This window comes from Capra hircus, chromosome 25, assembly GCF_001704415.2.
Source record: "Capra hircus breed San Clemente chromosome 25, ASM170441v1, whole genome shotgun sequence".
In the NCBI taxonomy this organism is placed as follows: Eukaryota; Metazoa; Chordata; class Mammalia; order Artiodactyla; family Bovidae; genus Capra; species Capra hircus.
The window spans coordinates 34,965,942-34,993,724 of NC_030832.1; the positions used below are offsets into that span (position 1 = coordinate 34,965,942).

The following is a 27,783-nucleotide window of genomic DNA, read 5'->3' on the forward strand; positions in this document are numbered from 1 at the left end:
GGAAGGTAAACTTCCAAACTCATTCTATGAGGCCACCATCACCCTAATACCAAAACCTGAAAAAGATGTCACAAAAAAAGAAAACTACAGGCCAATATCACTGATGAACATAGATGCAAAAATCCTCAACAAAATTCTAGCAATCAGAATCCAACAACACATTAAAAAGATCATACACCATGACCAAGTGGGCTTTATCCCAGGGATGCAAGGATTCTTCAATACCCGCAAATCAATCAATGTAATTCACCACATTAACAAATTGAAAAATAAAAACCATATGATTATGTCAATAGATGCAGAGAAGGCCTTTGACAAAATTCAACATCCATTTATGATAAAAACTCTCCAGAAAGCAGGAATAGAAGGAACATACCTCAACATAATAAAAGCTATCTATGACAAACCCACAGCAAACATTATCCTCAATGGTGAAAAATTAAAAGCATTTCCCCTAAAGTCAGGAACAAGACAAGGGTGTCCACTTTCACCGCTACTATTCAACATAGTTCTGGAAGTTTTGGCCACAGCAATCAGAGCAGAAAAAGAAATAAAAGGAATCCAAATTGGAAAAGAAGAAGTAAAACTCTCACTGTTTGCAGATGACATGATCCTCTACATGGAAAACCGTAAAGACTCCACCAGAAAATTACTAGAGCTCATCAATGAATATAGTAAAGTTGCAGGATATAAAATCAACACACAGAAATCCCTTGCATTCCTATACATGAATAATGAGAAAGTAGAAAAAGAAATTAAGGAAACAATTCCATTCACCATTGCAACGAAAAGAATAAAATACTTAGGAATATATCTACCTAAAGAAACTAAAGACCTATATATAGAAAACTATAAAACACTGATGAAAGAAATCAAAGAGGACACTAATAGATGGAGAAATATGCCATGTTCATGGATCGGAAGAATCAACATAGTGAAAAAGAGTATACTACCCAAAGCAATCTACAAATTCAATGCAATCCCTATCAAGCTACCAGCCACGTTTTTCACAGAACTAGAACAAATAATTTCAAGATTTGTATGGAAATACAAAAAACCTCTAATAGCCAAAGCAATCTTGAGAAAGAAGAATGGAACTGGAGTAATCAACTTGCCTGACTTCAGGCTCTACGACAAAGCCACAGTCATCAAGACAGTATGGTACTGGCACAAAGACAGACATATAGATCAATGGAACAAAATAGAAAGCCCAGAGATAAATCCACACACATATGGACACCTTATCTTTGACAAAGGAGGCAAGAATATACATTGGAGTAAAGACAATCTCTTTAACAAGTGGTGCCGGGAAAACTGGTCAACCACTTGTAAAAGAATGAAACTAGATCACTTTCTAACACCACACACAAAAATAAACTCAAAATGGATTAAAGATCTAAATGTAAGATCAGAAACTATAAAACTCCTAGAGGAGAACATAGGCAAAACCCTCTCAGACATAAATCACGGCAGGATCCTCTATGATCCACCTCCCAGAGTTCTGGAAATAAAAGCAAAACTAAACAAATGGGATCTAATTAAAATTAAAAGCTTCTGCACAACAAAGGAAAATATAAACAAGGTTAAAGACAGCCTTCTGAATGGGAGAAAATAATAGCAAATGAAGCAACTGACAAACAACTAATCTCAAAAATATACAAACAACTTATGCAGCTCAATTCCAGAAAAATAAAGGACCCAATCAAAAAATGGGCCAAAGAACTAAATAGACATTTCTCCAAAGAAGACATACGGATGGCTAACAAACACATGAAAAGATGCTCAACATCACTCATTATTAGAGAAATGCAAATCAAAACCACAATGAGGTACCATTTCACACCAGTCAGAATGGCTGCGATCCAAAAATCTGCAAGCAATAAATGCTGGAGAGGGTGTGGAGAAAAGGAAACCCTCCTACACAGTTGGTGGGAATGCAAACTAGTACAGCCACTATGGAGAACAGTGTGGAGATTCCTTAAACAATTGCAAATAGAACTACCTTATGACCCAGCAATCCCACTTCTGGGCATACACACCAAGGAAACCAGAATTGAAAGAGACACATGTACCCCGATGTTCATCGCAGCACTATTTATAATAGCCAGGACATGGAAACAACCTAGATGTCCATCAGCAGATGAATGGATAAGAAAGCTGTGGTACATATACACAATGGAGTATTACTCAGCCGTGAAAAAGAATTCATTTGAACCAGTTCTGATGAGATGGATGAAACTGGAGTCGATTATACAGAGTGAAGTAAGCCAGAAAGAAAAACACCAATACAGTATACTAACACATATATATGGAATTTAGAAAGATGGAAATGACGACCCTGTATGCAAGACAGGGAAAGAGACACAGATGTGTATAACGGACTTTTGGACTCAGAGGGAGAAGGAGAGGGTGGGATGATTTGGGAGAATGACATTCTAACATGTATACTATCATGTAAGAATTGAATCGCCAGTCTATATCTGATGCAGGATGCAGCATGCTTGGGGCTGGTGCATGGGGATGACCCAGAGAGATGTTATGGGGAGGGAGGTGGGAGGGGTGTTCATGTTTGGGAACGCATGTAAGAATTAAAGATTTTAAAATTTAAAAAATAAAAAACTAAAAAAAAAGTCTACAAGCAATAAATGCTGGAGAGGGTATGGAGAAAGGGGAACACTCTTACACTGTTGGTGGGAATGCAAACTAGTACAGTCACTATGGAGAACAGTGTGGAGATTCCTTAAAAAACTGAAAATAGAACTGCCATATTACCCAAGAATCCCACTGCTGGGCATACACACCGAGGAAACCAGAACTGAGAGAAACACATGTACCCCAACTTTCATCACAGCACTGTTTATAATAGCCAGGGCATGGAACCAACCTAGATGTCTATCAGCAGACGAATGGATAAGAAAGCTGTGGTACATATACACAATGGAGTGTTACTCAGCCATCAAAAAGAATACATTTGGATCAGTTCTAATGAGTTGGATGAAACTGGAGCCGATTATACAGAGTGAAGTAAGCCAGAAAGAAAAACACTAATACAGTATATTAATGCATATATATGAAATTTAGAAAGATGGTAATGATAACCCTGTATGCAAGAGAGCCAAAGAGACACAGATGTATAGAACAGTGTTTTGAACTCTGTGGGAGAGGGCGAGGGTGGGATGACTTGGGAGAATAGCACTGTAACATGTATAATATCATGTGAAACGAATTACCAGTCCAGGTCCAATGCATGATACAGGGTGCTCAGGGCTGGTGAACTGGGATAACCCAGAAGGATGGTAAACGGAGAGATGGGAGGGGGTTTCAGGATGGGGAACACATGTGTATCCGTGGCGGATTCATGTCAGTGTATGGGCAAATCAATACAATATTGTAAAGTAATTAGCCTCCAATTAATAGAAATAAATTTATATAAAAATAAAATATAAATAAATTTATATTAAAATAAAATGCAAATAAATTTATATTAAACATAAAATATAAATAAATAAATTTATATTAAAAATAAAAAATAAGTCATCTGATACTTATTATCTTTTAGCTCAGTATTTTAAATCAAGCCGTCTGACATATTTTCACAGATTCATTTCTACAGTTCTATATCTGTTTTCTATTTTTAATACGTTTTTATTTTGAATCTGTCTTCTTTTCTTGTCTTTTAAGAAGGTTTTTGTTTGTTTGTTTCGCCCTCCTGAAATTTTGGAAATTTCATTTCTGTCACTGCTACAGAAATTTGCCACATATGAATCCTACTTATTATTTAAAAGAATATTTTTTCTGTTTCTGTCATAGTCCATAAAGTTTAAAGGGCATAACCTTCAGTGATGATGCCCCTGGTTTAGGTCTTTGTGGTGGTAGCAGCAGATATTGTGACAAGAAGTTTATAGAATATAGTAAAGTGGGATTCAATTACTGTGAACAGCAATTTATGATAGATCAACAAGTTCCAAAATATAGACTTCTTTAATTCAATGAAAATCTTGGAATTCTGACCTGGTTGACCTCAAATGAAAGCACTTCACTGTTAGAGATAAGGTGGTCCCAGGTGATCTTATATTGGTCTCCATGGGCAAAAGGACTCACACTATGTTTATCTCCACAGTTCCTACTAAAATAAAAGAAATGTGCATGAAACTCTTGCCAAATTGTTTATTTTCCCTCAGCCAACAACTGTGATCTTATGGGGAGTTGGCAGAGGAGGAAACATGATTGCATCTGTTTGCATTTAGTTCTACAAGAAAATTTGGTGCTGACTGAACATGGACTGTTATAGCATTACAGCCTCATACATGAATGTTTCCAAAAGGAAAACCTCATCCAATGCATTTGATTGTCTAGTTTGTATAGACCACAAGATGTGTAGGTCTATTCCAGTTCATGACATTTGGTTTCAGTGAATGTTTAACCTCAGAAAGCATAGAATAGAAGGCATGAAATATATTATATATATATATATATTTGGTTCCATACTGTACAGAAACCAAACTAGTCCATTGAAAACCCACACATACAAGACAGATACAGAGTTTTATGGCCAAAATCTCAGCTGAGGTCCTAGTCCACAGCCATCATCAACTTTCAGGCATATAATTTAAGGTGCTAAATAATTTCAGAAAAGTTATGACCAACCTAGATAGCATATTGAAAAGCAGAAACATTACTTTGCCAACAAAGGTCCGTCTAGTCAAGGCTATGGTTTTTCCAGTGGTCATGTATGGATGCGAGAGTTGGACTGTGAAAAAAGCTGAGCGCCGAATAATTGATGCTTTTGAACTGTGGTGTTGGAGAAGACTCTTGAGAGTCCCTTGGACTGCAAGGAGATCCAACCAGTCCATTCTGAAGGAGATCAGCCCTGGGTGTTCTTTGGAAGGAATGATGCTGAAGCTGAAAGTCCAGTACTTTGGCCACCTCATGTGAAGAGTTGACTCATTGGAAAAGACTCTGATGCCTGGAGGGATTAGGGGAGGGAGGAAAAGGAAACGACAGAGGATGAGATGGCTGGATGGTATCACTGACTCGATGGATATAAGTTTGGGTGAACTCTGGGAGATGGTGACGGACAGAGAAGCCTGGCGTGCTGCGATTCATGGGGTTGCAAAGAGTCGGACACAACTGAGCGACTGAACTGAACTGAATATTCCAGTGTGTGTGTGTGTGTGTGTGTGTGTGTGTGTGTGTGTGTGTGTGTGTACTGTATCTTGTTTCTCCATTCATCTGTTGATGAAACTTAAATTGCTTCCAAGTCTGAGTGAACTCCGGGAGTTGGTAATGAACAGGGAGGCCTGGGGTGCTGCAATTCATGGGGTAGCAAAGAGTCTGACAAGATTGAGCAACCGAACTGAACTGAACTGAACTGAAGTGAACTACACCACAGGGCAAAGATAAGCCATCTTCATTATGTCTAAATTCCTGATTCCAATCACAAAAACAAGGGCTAATTCAGTATTGCATAATTTTCATACATTTAATTACATACTTTTACTTCCTTTCTTAAGTTTGGAGTATTAATTTTACAATTTATTCTTAGTGTTACAGATTATTCAAGAAAGACTGCAAAAAAAAAAAAAAAGAAAGAAAGAAAGACTGCAACCTGAACTAGAAGAGAAACTAGCATTGTACAGAAATTTCAGGATTTGCATTTCCTTTTGGGGAGAAAAAGAGGGAGACTATCTTTGTAGAAGCATCTTGTTTGGTAAAAGCATAGAGATAGTATTGGTTTTTGTAAGGAGGTCCAAATTTAATGTAGAGGAGTGTTTCTAAACAGTAGCAAAAGGAGTTAAATGTTGCACTCATGTACTTATTAGCCTCAGCTCAATAATCGACCTTTAAGTGTTCTCCTCTGAGATGCTGGGAGTTAAATTTCTCAGTGTTTTTCCTTTAGCAGATGACTTCCTGTTAGTTTATTTCACTAAGAGCACACTAGAATAAGACTGGAAGTCCAAAACAGAGAACTAGAAAATTATCTATAAGATACTAGAGAATTTAGGTTTCAAATCTAGTTAACATCCACTTCCCACTACCCACCACCTACCATTTCCTATAAACTTAAGCATTTCAAAAGAAAGAAATTATATATATATATATATATATATATATATATATATATATATATATATATATCACAGTCGAAATACAATGTCAAATTAAGGAATTCTTCAGACAGGTATGAGAAGAGAAAAGGGGGAAAATAAACATGAAAAAATCAAATTTCCCAAGCAAGTGAGATCTGAGAAAATGCTGAAGATTCTGTAGCCAGCTTTTTCAATCACTGTAAATCTATCCAAACATTGTTTTCTCATTAATTTTATTAAATATTTTCCCTATATAGCAAATATTTTAAATATGGAGCTCAGTAAATATAATTAATTTTCTCCTATGACTTGTGAACATTGCTCACCTCTTAAAAACACATTGTCTATATGTATAGATTTAATATACTACTACAAAAATTCAGAATACAATGAATAAGGTAAGAAAAAATTTGAAATACCCCAGCATCATACATGGGCATGACATGCTAGTTTACTTTTCCTTACTGTATTTTTTGAGTGAGCAGTTTCTGAAATTGCCATATACACATTTCATTAAAAAATACAATAAAGATGAAAGTAATATCACAGCACAGATTTATGAAGTAGTTTTAATTTTGATAATCTGTTAATCAAAATAAAATTACTGTAAGATATTGGTTATCTTAGGGCATTTCTTAACACTAATTACTAAGTCACAATTTTCTCTGTGCTACAAAAATATAATTAAATAATTATTTTTATTTCTTTAATAGCATTTCACAAAAATTCAGCATTCGTTTTTCATTTTGCTGGTTAAATTATAGGAATAGTTTTTATTATAGTTAAGGTAAAATTTCTGCCATAAGTTCAAATTTTCTCCTAGTTGCATCAGAATATGATTTTCTATAAAATTACCTTAATTGAATAGAATGACTCTATTCCATTTCAGGATGGCAAGGATTTTGAAGCTTTGAAATTATTAGTCAGTGGAGATATACAAGCATAAACTGGGCTATTCTTTGATAAGAATACGGAGGAAAGAGGAAAATATAAAAGAACCAAAATACGACTCAATGCAATTCACTATGGATAGACTATTTTATAACTCTAACTCACCTGGAATTCTACTTGTGAATAATGTGCTACTAACACTAAAGTTAGCCAAATAATGGTAGTCAAATTTTAAACTAAAGAGAATAAATTTAAATGATGTATAATGCACACTTGTTCAAATATTCTTTTTTTTTAAATGGTTATTTCACTAATTTACTGACCATCATATCTAAGTGGCTGTACAATGAATTTTTAGGTTGAATCAGGGATAGTTTCTTCCTGAAACACTCACTTTGCAGAGTCTTAGAAAATTGTATATATTTGCCCAGGGAGTAGAATGTGAGTCAGGGAGTCAGTGATGGAACCAATGGATCTTCAGATTAAAATAAATAAATAAAATAAGTATTCTGCAATTCTCACACAAGCAAACAAACATTTTCAATCATGAGAGTCATAGAGTCATTTATTTTATGCTATCCCTAAAGGAAATTTGGTTGAGAAGAACAGAATGTGACTTATATGACAATGTAAGAATTAATTAGCTTCTGAATATTCTAAGAAATGATGTTCCCAGAGGCATTTCTAAACAGAGCTTCACAAAAACCTCCCACCTTGCTGTCCAAGGTCATGTCCCTGGAGCTGTGGACATTGCCTATCTCAGCAGAGCTTCTAGTCTGCTGACCATTTTGTTTTTCTCTTATGCCACTTCATTTCCACAGATGATACACACTCAGCCCCAAAAGTACACCCTAAAGTTCAGGTATTTAATTCCTTAGTTCATGCTGAAATCCATGTGTTAATGGTTTCTTTCAAGTATGTAAGACTTCAGAAAATCAATTTTTATAATATCTTAAGCAGTAAAAAGTAATAACAGTTTACTGAGAGATTATTTCATGCTTCAAATTTATAATTCCATCTCACAATAATGACATAAATGGCATTACCTCTATTGTGTTAAGAATAAGATAAAGTAATTACCAAACTGATCAGAATCTGTTTTATTCATTCTCAGAAAGCACTCAACTATTTTTCTCCTATTTACTAGCTGTTTGAACTAGTCACTTAACTTCTAGAGACTCACTTTTTAATCTTTTACCTAATCATATACATTTATGTGTCTGCCATATCTGGTGATGGCTTGGTAGCTCATTTCTTTTTAATACTGAGGTGTATTACATTGTATAAATGTGCAACGGTTTTGGGCTTCCCTGGTGCCTCTGCCAATAAAGAATCTGCCTGTAATTTGGGAGACCTGGGCTCAGAAGATTTCCTGGAGAAGGGAATGGCAACCCACTCTGGTAGTCTTTCCTGGAAAATCCCATGGATAGAGGAGCCTGGCAGGCTACAGTCCATGGGATTGCAAAGAATTGGACATAACTCTTTCACTTTATTTACTGAAGGGCATCTTAGATGCTTCAAAGTTTGGCAGTTATAAATGAAGTTGGTATAAGCATCCATGTGCAACAAAATGTATTTTGCAGTCAGTTTGTTTGTTCTTTTCTAGATCACATTTGTCTTTTGCTGATTTTATTTACTTTTTTCCTAAGTGTATAAGGTAAGGTCTTTGGTTTTGACTTCCATTTACTTATCAGTTTTAGATAAGTAGGAGTGGGTGAATATTTACACATTTTAATTTAGTTCCTTAAGTTTTATGGGGGATGATTTTTTAAAATCTGGTCAGTAGGTATAATAAATGTTAGTCTGAATTTTTGCTTCTTCCTATGTCTACACTAATTACTATTATTATTTTCCCCCAAAGGGAAGTCAGGACAGTTGACCCAGAAACTACTTTAAAACATAATCTACATACTGGCATTTTTGTTGCTGTTGTTGCTGCACAATTCATTTCTCAATAACTCTAGGGAATGTATATATGAAAGTTCTATCAGAAATTGTAAATGTTACCTTAATTTTACATTGCAACTTTTCCAGTACCACAGAATCTATATCAGTACGTGATTTGACCCCTAAGTGCAATGTTTTTAATAAAATTTTATTTTTTTACTTTTATTTTATTTTATTTTTAATTTTAAAATCTTTAATTCTTACATGCATTCCCAAACGTGAACCTCCCTCCCACCTCCCTCCCCATAACATCTCTCTGGGTCATCCCCATGCACCAGTCCCAAGTATGCTGTATCCTGCGTCAGACATAGACTGGCGATTCAATTCTTACATGATGGTATACATGTTAGAATGCCATTCTCCCAAATCATCCCACCCTCTCCCTCTGAGTCCAAAAGTCCATTATACACATCTGTGTCTTTTTTCCTGTCTTGCATACAGGGTCGTCACTGCCGTCTTTCTAAATTCCATATATATGTGTTAGTATACTGTATTGGTGTTTTTCTTTCTGGCTTACTTCATTCTGTATAATCGGCTCCAGTTTCATCCATCACATCAGAATATACCGGCTTATAATTCACTGATCCATTATAACTCATTACATAATGAAATCATTTATGACAAACCCATAGGAAACATCATACTCAATGGTGAAAGCAGAAAGTCTTTTTGATAAATCAGAAATGAAATAAGCCTGCCCAGTCTCACCACTTCTATTTAACATAGTATTTGAAGTCCCACACAGCAATCAGACAAGAAGAAGAAATAAAAGCTATCCACATCTTTGCAGATGACATAACTTTATATAGAAAATTCTAAAGTCTTTACCTTTAAAATATTAGAAAAATGAATAATGGTAACTTAGCAAAAGTTGCCAGATTTAAGATTAGTATATAATTTTTGCTTTTCTATACACTAATAAACTAACAAACAGGGACTATATTTTTTAATTCCTGGTTAAAATCACATCAAAAAGAATAAACTATCTAGTAATAAACTTAATGAAGAAAGTAAAAAGCCTACACTCTGAAAAAGAAAAGAAAGAGACAATTATGGATGACATTATAGAAAATGCAAATAAATGAAAACACATCTCAGGCTCTTGGATTAGAATAATTAATATTGTTAAAATGTCTATACTATTCAATACGATCTAGAAATGTAATGCAATTCCTATCAAAATACCCATGAAATTTTTACAGAACTAGAACAAATAATTTTAAAAATCATATGAAACCAAAAGACCCCAAATTTACAAAGCAAACTTGAACAAAAACAAAAGGAAAAAAAAAAAAAACAAAAACCCTGAAGGTATCACAGTTCCACTCTTCGTACAATATTCAAAGCAACAGTACATGAAATGCATGGTATTGATACAAAAACAGACATATGGATCAATGAAACATAACAGACAGAACAGAAATGAACCTATGGACAACTATGGGTAATTATCTTCCACATAAATGCCAAAAACAAATAATGGGAAAAAATATAGTTTTTTCAGCATTCCCTATCTGATATATCATGGGATTTATGCTACTGTTTAGTCTTTCTGACATATTATTAATAAATAAGAGAACAAGAGAACAATATATACATTCATATTAAAAGGAAAATACTGATTCTTTGAATTTAATTTCATAAATGTTTAATTACAGCTTAATTTGTCTCGGATTTATTATGAGAAACTTCAGGGGTACAAAGAAATAGAAAGATCTATAATTTTTGCCTCAGTCAAACAGGGAAAATGCAATTCACACACACACACATACAAAGTAATATGGGGTTTGGATTATTTCGTATACAGTAAAAGTACAGCTAAAATCCAATAAAAATAAAAGAAAAACAAAGTGAAATACTTCTGGTCTATTCCAATTCAATTCAGTTGCTCAGTCATGTCCGACTCTTTGTGAACCCATGGACTGCAGCACACCAGGCCTCCCTGTCCATCACCTACTCCCAGAAACCACCCAAAACCACGTCCATTGAGTCGGTGATGCCTTCCAACCATCTCATCCTCTGTCGTCCGCTTCTCCTGCCCTCAATCTTTCCCAGTATCCCGATCTTTTCCAATGAATCAGTTCTTCACATCAGGTGGCTAAAGTATTAGAGTTTCAGCTTCAACATCAGTCCTTCCAATGAACACCCAGGACTGATCTCCTTTAGGATGGACTGGTTGGATCTCCCTGCAGTCCAAGGAACTCTCAAGAGTCTTCTCCAACACCACAGCTCAAAAGCATCAATTCTTTGGTGCTCAGCTTTCTTCACAGTCCAACTCTAACATCCATACATGACCACTGGAAAAACCTAGTCTTGGCTAGATGGGCCTTTGTTGACAAAGTGATGTCTCTGCTTTTTAATACGCTGTCTAGGTTGGTCATAACTTTCCTTCTAAGGTGTAAGCATCTTTTAATTTCATGGCTGTAATCATGATCTACAGTGATTTTGGAGCCCAGAAAAATAAAGTGAGCCACTGTTTCCACTGTTTCCCCATCTATTTCCCATGAAGTGATGGGACTAGATGCCATGATCTTAGTTTTCTGAATGTTGAGCTTTAAGCCAAATTTTTCACTCTCCTCTCCTCTTTCACTTTCATCAAGAGGCTCTTTAGTTATTCTTCATATCTGAGGTTATTGAAATTTCTCCCAGCAATCCTGATTCCAGGTTCTGCTTTCTCTAGCCCAGGATTTCTCATGATGTACTCTGCATATAAGTTAAATAAGCAGGGTGACAATATGCAGCCTTGGCATACTCCTTTTCCAATTTGGAACCAGTCTGTTGTTCCAAGTCCAGTTCTAACTGTTGCTTCCTAACTTGCATACAGATTTCTCAAGAGGCAGGTCAGGTGGTCTGGTATTCCTATCTCCCTCAGAATTTTCAACAGTTTGTTGTGATCCACACAGTCAAAGTCTTTGGTATAGTCAATAGAGCAGAAATTGATGTTTTTCTGGAACTCTGTTGCTTTTTTGTTAATCCAACAGACGTTGGCAATTTGATCTCTGGTTCCTCTGCCTTTTCTAAAACCAGCTTGAACATTTGGAAGTTCACGGTTCACATATTGCTGAAGCCTGGCTTGGAAAATTTTGAGCATTACTTTACTAGCATGTGAGATGAGTGCAATTATGCAGTAGTTTTAGCATTCTTTGGCATTGCCTTTCTTTGGGACTGGAATAAAAACTGACCTTTTCCAGTCCTGTGGCCACTGCTGAGGTTTCCAAATTTTCTGGCATATTGAGTGAAGGACTTTCACAGCATCATCTTTCAGGATTTGAAATAGCTCAATGGAATTCTGTCATCTCCACTAGCTTTGTTCATAGTGATGCTTTCAAAGGCCCACTTGACTTCACATTCCAGGATGTCTGGCTCTAGGTGAGTGATCATGTGATTATCTGGGTCGTGAAGATCTTTTTTTGTACAATTCTTCTGTGTATTCTTGCCACCTGTTCTTAATATCTTCTGTTTCTGTTAGGTTCCTACCATTTCTGTCTGTTATTTGTCTATTTATGAATCTGTAAAATATTCCTGAATAAGAAAATATCTGAAATGTGAATAATATTTATGACATGGACCCTAAAACATAAGAGTGGAGGGTTCCTAGTCAGAGAAAATAGAAGAAAAAAAGTCACAGTTGGCCAGATTTTAGTGTCAGTTTAGAGAATGTAGAGGGGCCCAATGTAGCTGGATAAAAGCATCTAATGAGAGGGAACTGAGTGGTAAATGATGAAGAAACAAGAAAGAACCTATTATGAGTTTATTACTGCCAAATGCAGCACAAAGCACCTAGTATGAGTCTCTTGTAGCCATACCCCAAGCAAAATTTAACAGATGGTAGTGCAATTAATATTTCATTTATGAAGCATAATATTATCCCATTTCATAGACATTCGTTTTCAAAAACAATATAATTAGAACAAATTTCCAAGACAAAGGCATGAAACCAAACAAATTGAGGAGTCATCCAGGTTTCCTTGACCACCCAGTCTCTTTGTAATCCCATAATTACTTTTAAAGTGATGACTTATGAAATTAGACAGTTATACCTAATTTTCTAATGCACGAGTGAGAAGGTTGGATTTTATTCCAAGAAAAATAGGTTCTTCCGCAATTATTGGGCAGGTCAGTCATACGATAAGTGATGAGCTTTAGAAGGACAATTCTTGCATTCCTCCAAGTGCTCACACACAAAACTAGTTGGGTCCTTTAAAGTGCATATTGTAGTCTGAATCACAGTAGCATGATTCATTGGCTAACCTAATGACAGGCATGAGAGGTGGACTATAAAGAAAGCTGAGTGCCAAAAATTGATGCTTTTGAACTGTGGTGTTGGAGAAGACTCTTGAGAGTGTCTTGGACCTCAAGGAGATCCAACCACTCCATCCTAAAGAAAACAAGTCCTGAATATTCATTGGAAGGATTGATGATGAAGCTGAAACTCCAAAACTTTGGCGACCTGTTGTGAAGAACTGACTCATTAGAAAATACCCTGATGCTGGGAAAGATTGAAGGCAGGAGGAGAAGTGGACGGCAGAGGATTTGATGGTTAGATGCATCATCGACTCAATGAACATGAGTTTGAGTAAACTCCAGGAGTTGGCAATCGACAGGGAAGCCTGGTGTGCTGCAGTCCATGGAGTCGCAAAGAGTTGGACATGACTGAGTGACTGAACTGAATGCCAGAAGACATTTATTTCAATTTCTCAAATGAAGCGTATGTTTTCTTCTAATACCTCAAAGGATACAGGTCCTAGAGATGAGACATGAATTCTAAATCATAATAAGTATCACTCTATTTACTTTAAACCTGAATGTGCCACTTTAGTCCATACCTTCCTGATGGTGATTTTCATCTCCGTGTTTCTCAGGGTGTAGATGAGAGGGTTCAGCATGGGGGCAATCACAGTGTAAAACACAGAGATGTCCTTGTCCTTATTCTTGCTCCCTGCAGGTAGAACGTAAGTATAGATACAGGGCACAAAAAATAAAACTACAATTGTTATGTGAGAACTACACGTTGAGAGAGCTTTCTTTCGCCCTGCAGAAGAATGTGTTCTAAGGTTGTATAGTATAACTATGTAAGAAGCTACTAGAACTAGAAATATGACAACCACAACCATTCCTGAATTTGCAATCACTAAGATACTCACAACATGAATATCTTTGCACACCAGTTTCAAAAGAGGCTTCACATCACATAGGTAGTGATCTATCTGATTAGGACCACAGAAAGGTAATTTGAGTACCATGAGAAGTAAAGCAATAGAATGCCAAAAACCTAATGCCCAGGCCAGGGCCATCAACATGTCACACCTCTGTCTGTTCATGATGACCATGTAGTGCAGGGGCTTGACGATGGCTATATAGCGATCAAAAGCCATGAACATCAAGATGAATATTTCCACACCTGCCAGCAAGTGGGCAGCGAAAAGCTGGGTCATACAGTTGTTATAGGAAATGTTTCTTCGTGCTGCAGCTAAGTCCCTGATTAGCCTGGGGACCACCGTGGAGGTGTAGCTGACATCCATGAGGGAGAGGTGACAAAGGAAGTAGTACATTGGTTGTTGCATTAGGTGGCTGCAGGTGATGGTGAGCAAGATGATGAAATTCCCCATTAAGACAGCCAGATAACAGAACAGGAACAAGAAGAAGAACAGTAAATCTATTTTCTTATTTCCCCACAACCCTATGAAAACAAATTCTGTGACATTGTTTTGGGTTTCCATGAGGTTGTGTAGAGTTTGGAAGACACAACAGAAATTCAGTTCATCTGAAACAATACAGAACATAATACATCTTTAATTGCATATTTAAAGTTTTGGATTATTATACATTGAGCAAAGAAGTAGGGCACAGAAAACTTACTATAAGCAATCTATCATTTGATATTAAGAGCAACATATATCAAACAATATTTAATAAAATCATAATTATGTCTGGAACATAACAACCCAAACAAGAGGTGGTATTCTGATACTCATTTTACACTTGTAAAATAAAAGCAAGAGCTCTCAGTAATTTGCACCAAATCAGTAAGAGATTAAGTTGCAATCAAACTAAGATGAACCTGACTCTGATACCAGAGTTCATGATCTTGGGAACAATGCAACAACATTCACTGATCACGGAAATTCCAGCTTTTGTCCATCTGTGTAAAAAATATAAAGTCATTCTCCATCCCAGCTCTTAGTCATCTATGTAATAGCTATTCACATATTTAAGAAAATCTCTCCACTTCTCCATGTGCATGTAAATCACGTACAAAGTCCCAATTTCAGATGAACATTCTATACATTCAATGGAACTAAATATTATTTTTGAAAATTTTGAAAAATGCTTTGAGTCATAGCAGAGCATACCTGTATTAGTTGAAAATATTTTCAGTGACTCTCCTTGTAGTCATGTGTGATCAAGATCCAAAACATGGAGAGACTGGAAACAGAGAATTTAACCACAATGTGAACCATCTGAATATAGGAAGAAATGTTATTGTTACATAAAAATCCACTTTAACTTTAATTTCAATAAATATATGTTTCAGAGGTTTCTGTTGATACTCCTTGGAGCTTTTTTTTTTTTTTTTTTGACATTGGGTGAACTCAACACAAAGAATGACCTATTTAGTTAAACACTAGGTGCCACATTTTGGATGTTGTAAACCAAGGAGGACAGAGTGAATATGTTGAAAAAAAATCAACTTTTACCCAAACCAAATGTTCTCCACAGTAAAATAATCGTTTGCATCAAATACTGTTAATTGTAATGAATTGTTGTTTAATGGCATCATTGAGGAACAATGTGGCATGTTAGATAGACACATCATTTAATGATACAGTCTCACAAGTCCTGTTTGATTTTTGTTGAGCACTAAACAGTTCACCCTCTCTAAGCCTTCTTAGAGAAGTGAAATTGATACTGCTGGATCTATTTTCCTTACAGCAAAAACAGAAAGTAAAAGTCATACCTTGTCTATAATTATGTGGAAGATTGAACACATGATATAAACAAATTTAAAGACACTTTTTTATTAAAAATATAATAGAAATTATAGAAAAACTAGAGAACCAAAAGTGTAGAAAATGAAGCTCTTAGTTTAGCATCTTTTTTAAACAGAAATACAAGCCTCAGCATCCCTTAATATTTGAATCAGTGCTGTACTACTTACAGTGGTTGAGCAGAACTTTGGAAAATACAGACTCATGGAAAAAGATCCTTCAGTGCAGGCTTTATTCTTCTTCTGGTTTTCCTTTAAACTAGGAAAAAAAAAGACTGCCTTGTCCCTTTCTTTGTCCTTCCTTGTTCTCTCTCACTCTCTCTCTCCCCGCATCCAGCCCGCACACATACCACCATTACCCAAATACATATTTAGGTATCAAGGGTTTTGGGAGTGAAGGAAGAATATTGAGTCCAACTTTTCACATACCTTTCAGTTAAGGTGTTTCTTCCAAAAATCCCTCCTTCAAACTTTAAATTCTTAAAAAAAAATCAGTGAGGAATAGTTTCAAAAGATATATCAAACTACAGTTTGAAAGAGCAAAAAGCACTTATATAAGCATATTAAGAAAGGGGATTTATAATTAACTTCATGATTGTACATGGACAGTGTAAAAACCCATCAAGGGCAATTTGATAACATTATTATCAGCATTTTAAGTGTTTATCATATTAATAATAAATAAAAGAATCATGAAATTAACATGTATGGTTTTCATTATTTTCTACATTTAGAGTAAGTGTTGAGATGAAAACAGAAAGTGCAAGTGTAGTTTTCTCAGTCGTATCTGACTCTTTGAGAGCCCATGAGCTCTAGCCCTCCAGTCTCTGTCCATGGAATTCTCCAAGAAAGAATATTGGAGTATGTTGCCATGCCCTTCTCTAGAAGATCTTCCCAATTCAGGGATCAAAGCCAGGTCTCCTGTATTGCAGGCAAATTCTTTACCATCTGAGCTTCCAGGGAAGCCCAAATGTTGAGACACTATCTACTAACTAATTAAATGATCTGGGCACAAAACTAAAAAAAAAAAAATCATTTACTGACCATTTCACCTTTACCAACACCTACTAAGGCATATACAATTTCAATTACTATAATCAAAAATTACATAATTTTTTTCCTAAATCTCAATTATTTTTATAGAAATTTAATGTGCATCTGTGCAACTAATCATAACACTGATTTCTGAAAAACTTTGCATTCATTTGAAATTTCAGGTGGTGCTTCAGACTGTTTCTTTTTATTTCTCTGAGACTGGGCTTTGAAACAGCCAATAGATAGAGAATACATCTGACCTTCTCACTAACTGTCCATCCAAAAGACTTTGAGGAAAGCATTGCTGTATATAACTTGAATTGAAAGTACACCAAAGGAAAGTGGCGGGGGGGAATCCCACAGGTATTTTACAGCAGCCAGTGTGTATAACGTTATAATTATAAGAATAAAGCTACTAATATTAATGGAGTATATAAGATGGGTTTGAGGCTTCTTTCTTTAACTTAATCTCTTGAGGGTTATCATAGGAATGATTCAATAACTTTATGTTATAGAAACTAATGAAATATTATCGATATTTATTTTTCTATCTCTCACTTCTCCTAAAATAATTTCCTCAAAAACTGAATTTGCTGATGTTTACCAAGGTATATATACTACACATTTAATATATTTGAAATATTTATTATTTAATTGTGTAAATATGTTGAGATAATCAGAACATGTATACTTAACATTACTATCAAAATTTCGAAATTGTTTCTCAATGTTTATTTACTCCCACTTGAAATTTAAAAGCCATGAACAGCAATTTGTGTCAACAGATGTCATCTAGTATTAGATTATTATTATTTTAGTTTTTTTTTCTTTCCTTAGTCCCATTTAATCCCTTTGCCAAGCAGGTTGTCAGTAGAAATTAAGGGACCAGGTGAAGTAAACTGTAGTCCTTAGTTCCTATTTCTTATCAAGCTATTTTCATGGGTCATGATGGGTCCTTCTAAGGTTTTGTTTATTTTACAATATATTTTTCCTTTTCAAACTGCTCATTTCCACTCCAGATACTCACTGTACTCTAATGGTTTTAACTCTTACTAGCTTCAGGGCATTTCATATTAGTTGTACTCTCCCCACACTGTCAATATCTAGAAATAATCTTTTAATAAAATCACCTTAAATTGCGGTGTTTGACTCTGTCTTCTCCTTGCTGCTTTGCCAGGTGGCAGCATGGGGAATCCCGCCCATGGCAAAGGTCATGAGGAAGCGGTCTGACATGCAAAGGCAGGATCAGGCCTCTTGGGGCCCCCTGGAACTTCTCGAGCATCTACCCCAAAACCAGAATCTGTCTCCATTATTATTTTATGACTTTCACCAACTCCTATGACATTAACAGAGGGCTATCCCCGATCACCTTTCTCTGGAAAAAGTTAACTTAGAGCTCCAGTTAACAGTCTCCTGCATATAAAAGGAGTGTCTCAGCTCAAACCCCTCTGTGGCTCTCTAACTTACCTGACAGGTTTACTCGGACTTTTACAACTAGGAATGTGATTGTTTACAGCCCCCAACTGCGAGAGGCATGAAGCTTAAAACATCTTAAAGATATAGAGCCTGTTTTAAAGAACTAACAATTATATTGGTGAAGGGTTTCATTGTTGAGTTAATGATTGTCCCCAGGCCTCCATATCCTTTATCTTTTAGGCACCTGAAGGATAGTAATCAATGTAATTGGGATATAGAAAAATGAATATAGTAGTTGTTAGCAATACTAGACTTTTGAGTTAATGAATTTTCTCTTTGCTATAAATCACTGTACTCCTCTTTCCTTGTTATAAATTGCTGTATCCTTGCTATGTAAGAATGTAACCTTAATTAGTGCTTTCTGAGAGTAGTATCAGACTTTAGTAGGAACAACACTTTTAGGGCAAATATGTTTTCTGGTTGACAGACCCTTATCAGAAAAGGGCCATAAAATTCTATTAGGCCTCCTGGCCAGAAGATGATGTAAATCACCTAAGACCTGTGTATACAGCTAAGTATGCAGAGGGAAAGCCTGGTCTCAATAAGGGTCAAGGCTGCTGACCCTGAATGACTTTGTATTATCCATTGATCTCTATGTACTACTTGAAGTATAAAAGCTTTCCTGGAAAATAAAGAAACGGACCAGTTTCTCAGAAATCTTGTCCCTCCCCCCCCCATGTCAATTCTCTCTCTCTCTCTCTCTCTCTCTCTCTCTCTCTCTCTCTCTCTCTCTCTCTTTCTCACTCTCCCTCCCTCTCTTCTTCAGGCTGAATTCCCATCTGGAACATAAGGGCTCTCCATGTCTACTAATTTTGCCTGGGCTTCTAAGACCAAAAAGGGGAGGCGCTTTGCATCTCCGCTCCTTCAGGAGACCAGGAGGGTGTCTGTGGTGTAATGTAGACGGTGCAAGTTCCTCGTCTCGGAACTTTATTGTCTTTTTGTGTAAACCAAGGAATCTCAGCACCTTTTTCTCTACTACACTATTCTCTTCTAATTTCTCTTTAAATCTCTAAATAAATAATTATTTCCTAATTGCCAATGCCATCTCCCCTTCGAATTACCCTGGATCCACTGGGGCTGAACCCTGGCACTGCTTGATATTGGGAAGCAATAAAAGTCCTTAAATGTAAATTTGATTAAATAAGAAACAGTCTTTGAAAGATCAAATAAAACTGAAAATATCTCAAAATAAGGAAAAGGATGAGAGAAATAAGCAAGAGAATAAGAGAAAATAGAGAAAAAAACACTTGAACCAAGAAGGAAATAATGCACAGCATTGCAGAATTTATGGATATTAACAAGGTAGTAGAAAATATTAAAAAAATAATTTTAATAAAAATATTGTAGAATCTAACAGAAGATACAGAAAAGCAGAATTGTTGTATATCAGCAAAAGAAATTAAATTCATGGCTAAACTTCTTGCCAAATATAATCTTCTGGTCCAATGAATTTAATAATAATTTATCATGATCATGTGGAAATTATCCCAGGAATAAAAGACTTAAAATGCAACAATTTAATTCACTATATTAGCACAATAAAGAGAATCACAAGGTTATTTCAATAATGCATGAAGTTAATTACAATTTTAAAATTCAATTTTATATGTATATAATATTTTTTAAATATTTCAGCAAATGAAATTGCCTAACCTAATATTGCAACTGTATAAGACTTACAACTACCATCACTTATAATAATGAATACTCTGTAAGTCTGGACAAATAAAAGACTGTCCACTCTGAATTAAATCCTAAGTTCCAGACACTGCAATGAGGTAAAAGAAAGAAACATAAAACATACAGCTTCAAAGGTAGGAGTAAAATCGTAATAAATATACACATATACAGATATAGAATGGTTATATGATAGAAAATGCTAAGTGTTCTGTAAAGAATCTAAAGCGGACCTAGTGGCAAAGAACCCATCTACAGGTGCAAGAATCAAAAGAGACAGGGGTTTGATCCCTGGGTCAAGAAGATCCTCTAGAGGAAGGAACGGCAATCCACTCCAATATTCTTGCCTGGGGAATCCCCATGGACAGAGGAGACTGGTGGGCTACAGCCCAAGGGGTCTCAGGAGTCAGACACAACTGAAGCGAGTTAGCATGCATGCAATCAGTTAGTTTAGCAAGTTCACAAGATATAATTTTAATACAAAAATTAAGTGCATTTCTATAACAGCAACAATTAAAAATTGAAATTAGGATCAACATCTATATAAGGTATTAATTAAAAATATGAAACTTCAGAGATAAATTTGATATATAATAATATATACTTGTAGAACACTTAACCTGTACATCAAAAGCAGGAAGTATTTCTTAAGAAAATTCAATACATAAGTAAGTAAAGAGATATGCCATATGGTGAACTATAAAACTTATTATATTTTACTGTTTTGCTTTTTATTTTATTTTTTTATGGCCAATCAATTTTATTTTATTTTTATTTATTTATTTATTTATTTTCTATTTTTTTATTTTTAAGCTTTTTAAAATTTTATTATTATTATTATTTTTTAGTTTTAAAATCTTTAATTCTTACATGCATCCCCAAACATGAACCCCCCCCCTCCCACCTCCCTCCCCATAACATCTCTCTGGGTCATCCCCATGCACCAGCCCCAAGCATGCTGTATGCTGCGTCAGACTTAGACTGGCGATTCAATTCTTACATGATAGTATACATATTAGAATGCCATTCTCCCAAATCATCCCCCCCTCCCTCTCCCTCTGAGTCCAAAAGTCCATTATACACATCTGTGTCTTTTTTCCTGTCTTGCATACAGGGTCGTCATTGCCATCTTTCTAAATTCCATATATATGTGTTAGTATACTGTATTGGTGTTTTTCTTTCTGGCTTACTTCACTCTGTATAATTGGCTCCAGTTTCATCCATCTCATCAGAACTGATTCAAATGAGTTCTTTCTAACGGCTGAGTAATACTCCATTTTGTATATGTACCACAGCTTTCTTATCCATTCATCTGCTGATGGACACCTAGGTTGTTTCCATGTCCTGGCTATTATAAACTGTGCTGTGATAAACATTGGGGTACATGTGTCTCTTTCAATTCTGGTTTCCTCGGTGTGTATGCCCAGAAGTGGGATTGCTGGGTCATAAGGCACTTCTATTTGTAATTTTTTTAAGGAATCTCCACACTGTTCTCCATAGTGGCTGTACTAGTTTGCATTCCCACCAACTGTGTAGGAGGGTTCCCTTTTCTCCACACCCTCTCCAGCATTTATTGCTTGCAGATTTTTGGATCGCAGCCATTCTGACTGGTGTGAAGTGGTGCCTCATTGTGGTTTTGATTTGCATTTCTCTAATAATGAGTGATGTTGAGCATCTTTTCATGTGTTTGTTAGCCATCCGTATGTCTTCTTTGGAGAAATGTCTATTTAGTTCTTTGGTCCATTTTTTGATTGGGTCCTTTATTTTTCTGGAAGTGAGCTGCATAAATTGCTTGCATATTTTTGAGATTAGTTGTTTGTCAGTTGCTTCATTTGCTATTATTTTCTCCCATTCAGAAGGCTGTCTTTTCACCTTGCTTATATTTTCCTTTCTTGTGCAGAAGCTTTTAATTTTAATTAGATCCCATTTGTTTATTTTTGCTTTTATTTCCAGAATTCTGGGAGGTGGATCATAGAGGATCCTGCCGTGATTTATGTCGGAGAGTGTTTTGCCTATGTTCTCCTCTAGGAGTTTTATGGGAGGTGGGAGGAGGGTTCATGTTTGGGAACTCACGTACACCCGTGATGGATTCGTGTCGATGTATGGCAAAACCAATACAGTATTGAAATGTAAAATAAAGCAAAAATAAAAATTAAAAATAAAAAAAGATGCTTACTTCTTGGAAGAAAATTTATGGCCAGCCTAGGCAGCATATTAAAAAGCAGACACATTACTTTGCCAACAAAGGTCCATTTAGTCAAACCTATGTTTTTTCCAGGAATCATGTATGGATGTGAAAGTTGGACTATAAAGAAAGCTGAGCACCAAAGAATTCATGCTTTTGAACTGTGGTGTTGGAGAAGACTCTTGAGAGTCCTTTGGACTGCAAGAAGATCCAATCAGTCCATCCTAGAAGAAATCAATCCTGAATATTCAATGGAAGGGCTGATGTTGAAACTGAAATCCCAATACCTTGGCCCCCTGATGCAAAGAACTGACTCATTTGAAAAGACCCAGATGCTGGGAAAGATTGAAGGCGGGAGAAGAAGGGGACAACAGACAATGAGATGGTTGCCTGGCATCACTGACTCAATGGCCATGAATTTGAATAAACTCTGGGAGTTGTCGATGGACAGGGAGGCCCGACATGCTGCAGTCCATAGGGTGGCAAAAAGTCAGACAAGACTAAGTGATTGAACTGAACTGAAATGATACTCACCTTAAGGTATGTTTGACTCTGTCTTCACCTTGCTGTAGGACTGGAAAGCAATAAAAGTCTTTAAAAGGAAACTTAGATACATATAATTATCATTTGTCAAGATATAATGTCTGGAAAATAAACATCAAGTAAGCAAAAACACAGGAATTAGCGATAAGAAAGAAAAAAATATTAGTGAAATAAGAATAATTAAGAAATGGAAAAAAATAATGAACAAAAAGCTCTTTCTTTAAAGGATCATTGCACCTCAGAACAGTAGGGAGAGGGAGAAGGTAAAGAATAAAAGAACAAGAGAGAAAAATAGAGGCAAATTGCTTAAATAGAGAATGAAATAATATGTAGTATTACAGATTCTATAGATATTAGCAGGATAATAGAAAATATTATGATCAGATTAAAGTTAAATTTATTGGGCTTTTAGTTGAAACAGGAGAAGGAATTAACTATGACAGATGGACTGAGAGCGTGAGGAAGCATCCTTGCAGAAAGGAACACACCTCCACAGGTTCCATGTGGGAAGGAGCGAGGCAACCAAATAGAACACATTATTTTTAGTACTCATGGTCTTTAACTCCATGGCTTTCTCACCCACAATGTTTTTGTAATCACGATGAGTTGTGCTTTCCTCATCTATAAATGGGATAGTGTTATCCACTTTGCAGGGACTTCCTTGATGTTTCAGTGGCTAACACTCTGTGCTCTCAATGCAAAGGATCTGGGTTCAGTCCCTGGTCAGAGAACTAGAGAGAACACATTGTGCAATTAAGAGTTTTCAGGTCACAAACTACCGATACCACATGCAGCAGCTAAGACCAAACACAACCAAATGAATGTCTAAGTAATATTAAATTAAAAAATAAGCCATTGAAAAAATACTATACTGACTAGAAAACTAACCACAAAAACCCCTCTAAAAAAGAAAGAAAAAAAAAAAACTCCACAGAATGGTCAGTTCCATCTGAGAAGAAAGAATCTAGTTAAATATATCATATGTTGCATGATAAAGTAATAAAAGACAAAATAAAGATATTTATGTATGTATTTATGTCACATGCATGTGATACACACATGTACCAGAATATTAATTAAATAAACTGGACACACAGCAATTGTAATTCTCTTTTCTGTAACTTGCTACATGTTTGAAACTGGTAAGTATGACTAATTTCTTTTGTTACTAATTTTGTATTCTCTGTACCTTAAGAAAGAACATAAACTGGCCATGGATTTTTACCAGTTGGGTGACACAGGCCTTCAGTGGTGAAGTCTGAGTAATAGTTTATTCTGATTGGATGGGGTTATTGTAGTTTTGTATTGATTTTAATTTTCAGAAGTGATAATGGTAAGTGGGGATCTGTGGGAGCTATTGAGTTTCAGACATATTTTTTTTCTTATCTCCATTGAGAAGCAGCAGTCAATTTCCCCTTAGTAATCAAGATCAATAACCCAGTCATCACCGTAACTTACTTACTTGCCTGTTGATTCAGAGGCAGGAGCAGTCAGAAGTTGTCAGACAAAAGTCTTAGCTCACAATTCAAAAGAATCTCTTTGTATCTCCTGCTGGAAACATTTCTCTCTTTGTAACTGAAGCCTCTTAGCAAGCAGAGCATAAGCTAATGGGAACAGGAAGCACACATTTTTCTAATAGTTTAATAAGGTTAGTAATGTAGACCATAACTCCCACTTTTAAGCTGTGATGTGGGAAACAAATACTTTCTTTCTTTCTTTTTTCCCATTCAAAAAAGTGGTATATATCAGTTCAGTTCAGTCACTCAGTCTTGTCCGACTCTTTGAGACCACATGGACTGCAGCATGCCAGGCCTCCCTGTCCATCACCAACTTCCAGAGATTACTCAAACTCAGGTCCAAGGACTTGGTGATGCCATATAACTATCTCATTCTCTGTCATCCCCTTCTCCTCCCACTTTCAATCTTTCCTAGATCAGGGTATTTTCCCATGAGTTAGCTCTTCACATCAGGTGGCCAAAGTATTGGAGTTTCAGCTTCAGCATCAGTCCTTCCAATGAATACTCAGGACTAATTTCCTTTAGGATGGACTGGTCGCATCTCTGTGCAATCCAAGAGACTCTCAAGAGTCTTCTCCAACACCACAGTTCAAAAGCATCGATTCTTAGGCTCTCAGTTTTCTTTATAGTCCAATTCTTACATCCATACATGACTACTGGAAAAACCATAGATTTGAATAGGTGGACCTTTGTTGGCCAAGCAGTGTCTCTGCCTTTTAATATGCTGTCTAGGTTAGCCATAACTTTTCTTCCAGGAGCAAGCGTCTTTTAACTTCATGGCTGCAGTCACCATCTGCAGTAATTTTGGAGCCCCCCAAAATAGTCACTATTTCCATTGTTTCCCCATCTATTTGCCATGAAGTGATGGGACCAGATGCCATGATCTTAGTTTTCTGAATATTCAGTTTTAAGCCAACTTTTTTCACTCCCCTCTTTCACTTTCATCAAGAGACTCTTAAGTTCTTCTTCACTTTCTGCCATAAGGGTGGTGTCATCTGCATATTTAAGGTTACTGATATTTCTCCTGGCAATCTCGATTCCAGTTTGGGCTTCATCCAGCCCAGCATAAATAAGTAGCATTGAGTGAAGTACTTTCATGGCATCATCTTTTAGGATTTGAAATAGCTCAACTGAAATTCCATCACCTCCACTAGCTTTGTAGTGATGCTTCCTGAGGCCCACTTGGCTTTGCATTCCAGGATGTCTGGCTCTAGGTGAGTGATCATTCCATCATGATTATCAGGGTCATGAAGATCTCTTTTGTCTACCTACCTTTTAATCAGTGGAGAAATAACTCCAGAAAGAATGAAGGGATGGAGCCAAGGCAAAAACAATACCCAGCTATGGATGTGGCTGGTGATGGAAGCAAGGTCTGATGCTATAAAGAGTAATATTGCATAGGAACCTGAAATCTCAGGTCCATGAATCAAGGCAAATTGGAAGTGGTCAAACAAGAGATGGCAAGAGTGAACGTCGACATTCTAGGAATCAGAGAACTAAAATGAACTGGAATGGGTGAATTTAACTCAGATGACCATTACATCTACTACTACAGGCAGGAATCCTTCAGAAGAAATGGAGTAGCCATCATGAACAACAAAAGAGTCCCAAATGCAGTACTTGGATGCAATCTCAAAAATGACAGAATGATCTCTGTTCATTTCCAAGGCAAACCATTCCATATCAGAGTAATCTAAGTCTATGCCCCAAACAGTAACGCTGAAGAAGCTGAAGTTGCAATGTTCTATGAAGACCTACAAGACCTTTTAGAACTAACACCCCCCAAAAGATGTCCTTTTCATTATAGGGGACTGGAATGCAAAAGTAGGAAGGCAAGAAACACATGGTGTAATAGGCTAACTTGGCCTTGGAATACAGAATGAAGCAGGGCAAAGACTAATAAAGTTTTGCCAAGAAAATGCACTGGTCGTAGCAAACACCCTCTTCCAATAACACAAGAGAAGACTCTACACATGGACATCACCAGATGGTCAACACCGAAATCAGATTGATTATATTATTTGCAGCCAAAGATGGAGAAGCTCTATACAGTCAACAAAAACAAGACCAGGAGTTGACTGGGGCTCAGATCATTAATTACTTATTACAAAATTCAGACTGAAATTGAAGAAAGTAGGGAAAACCGCTAGACCATTCAGGTATTACCTAAATCAAATCCCTTATGATTATACAGTGGAAGTGAGAAATAAATTTAAGGGCTTAGATCTGATAGATAGAGTGCCTGATGAACTATGGAATGAGGTTCGTGACATTGTACAGGAGACAGGGATCAAGACCATCCTCATGGAAAAGAAATGCTAAAAAGGAAAATGGCTGTCTGGGGAGGCCTTACAAACAGCTGTGTAAAGAAGAGAGGCAAAAAACAAAGGAGAAAAGGAAAGATATAAGCATCTGAATGCAGATTCCAGAGAATAGTAAGAAGAGATAAGAAAGCCTTCTTCAGTGATCAATGCAAAGAAATAGAGGAAAGCAACAGAATGGGAAAGACTGGAGATATCTTCAAGAAAATTAGAGATACGAAGGGAAAATTTCATGCAAAGATCGGCTCGAAAAGGACAGAAATGGTCTGGACCTAACAGAAGCAGAAGATATTAAGAAGAAGTGGGAAGAATACACAGAAACACTGTACAAAAAAATCTTCACGACCCAGATAATCATGACGGTGTGATCACTCATCTAGAGCCAGACATCCTGGAATGTGAAGTCAAGTGGGCCTTTCAAAGCATCACTATGAACAAAGCTAGTGGTGGTGATGGAATTCCAGTTGAGCTGTTTCAAATCCTGAAAGATGATGCTGTGAAACTGCTCTGTTCATTTCAATATGCCAGCAAATTTGGAAAACTCAACAGTGGCTACAGGAATGGAAAAGGTCCGTTTTCATTCCAATCCCAAAGAAAGGCAATGCCAAAGAATGCTCAAGCCACCACACAATTGCACTCATCTCACATGCTAGTAAAGTAATGCTCAAAATTCTCCAAGCCAGGCTTCAGCACTATGTGAACTGTGAACTCCCTGACGTTCAAGCTGGTTTTAGAAAAGGCAGAGGAAACAGAGATCAAATTGCCAACATCCGCTGGATCATGGAAAAAGCAAGAGAGTTCCAGAAAAACATCTATTTCTGCTTTATTGACTATGCCAAAGCCTTTGACTGTGTAGATCAGAATAAACTGTGGAAAATTTTGAAAGAGATGGGAATACCAGATTATCTGACCTGCCTCTTGAGAAATCTGTATGCAGGTCAGGAAACAACAGTTAGAACTGGACATGGATCAACAGACTGGTTCCGAATAGGAAAAGGATTACGTCCAGGCTGTATATTGTCACCCTGCTTTATTAACTTACATGCAGGGTACATCATGAGAAACGCTGGACTGGAAGAAGCACAAGCTGGAATCAAGATTGCCGGGAAAAATA

General features: G+C 36.4%; 1 protein-coding gene across 1 annotated transcript in view; it reads left to right on the forward strand.

Annotated features, from left to right (window-relative positions):
• Nucleotides 1–27,783, forward strand: part of LOC102181832 (NADPH--cytochrome P450 reductase) — a gene marked incomplete in the record, with an annotated part of 1,163,480 nt that overhangs the window by 992,571 nt on the left and 143,126 nt on the right.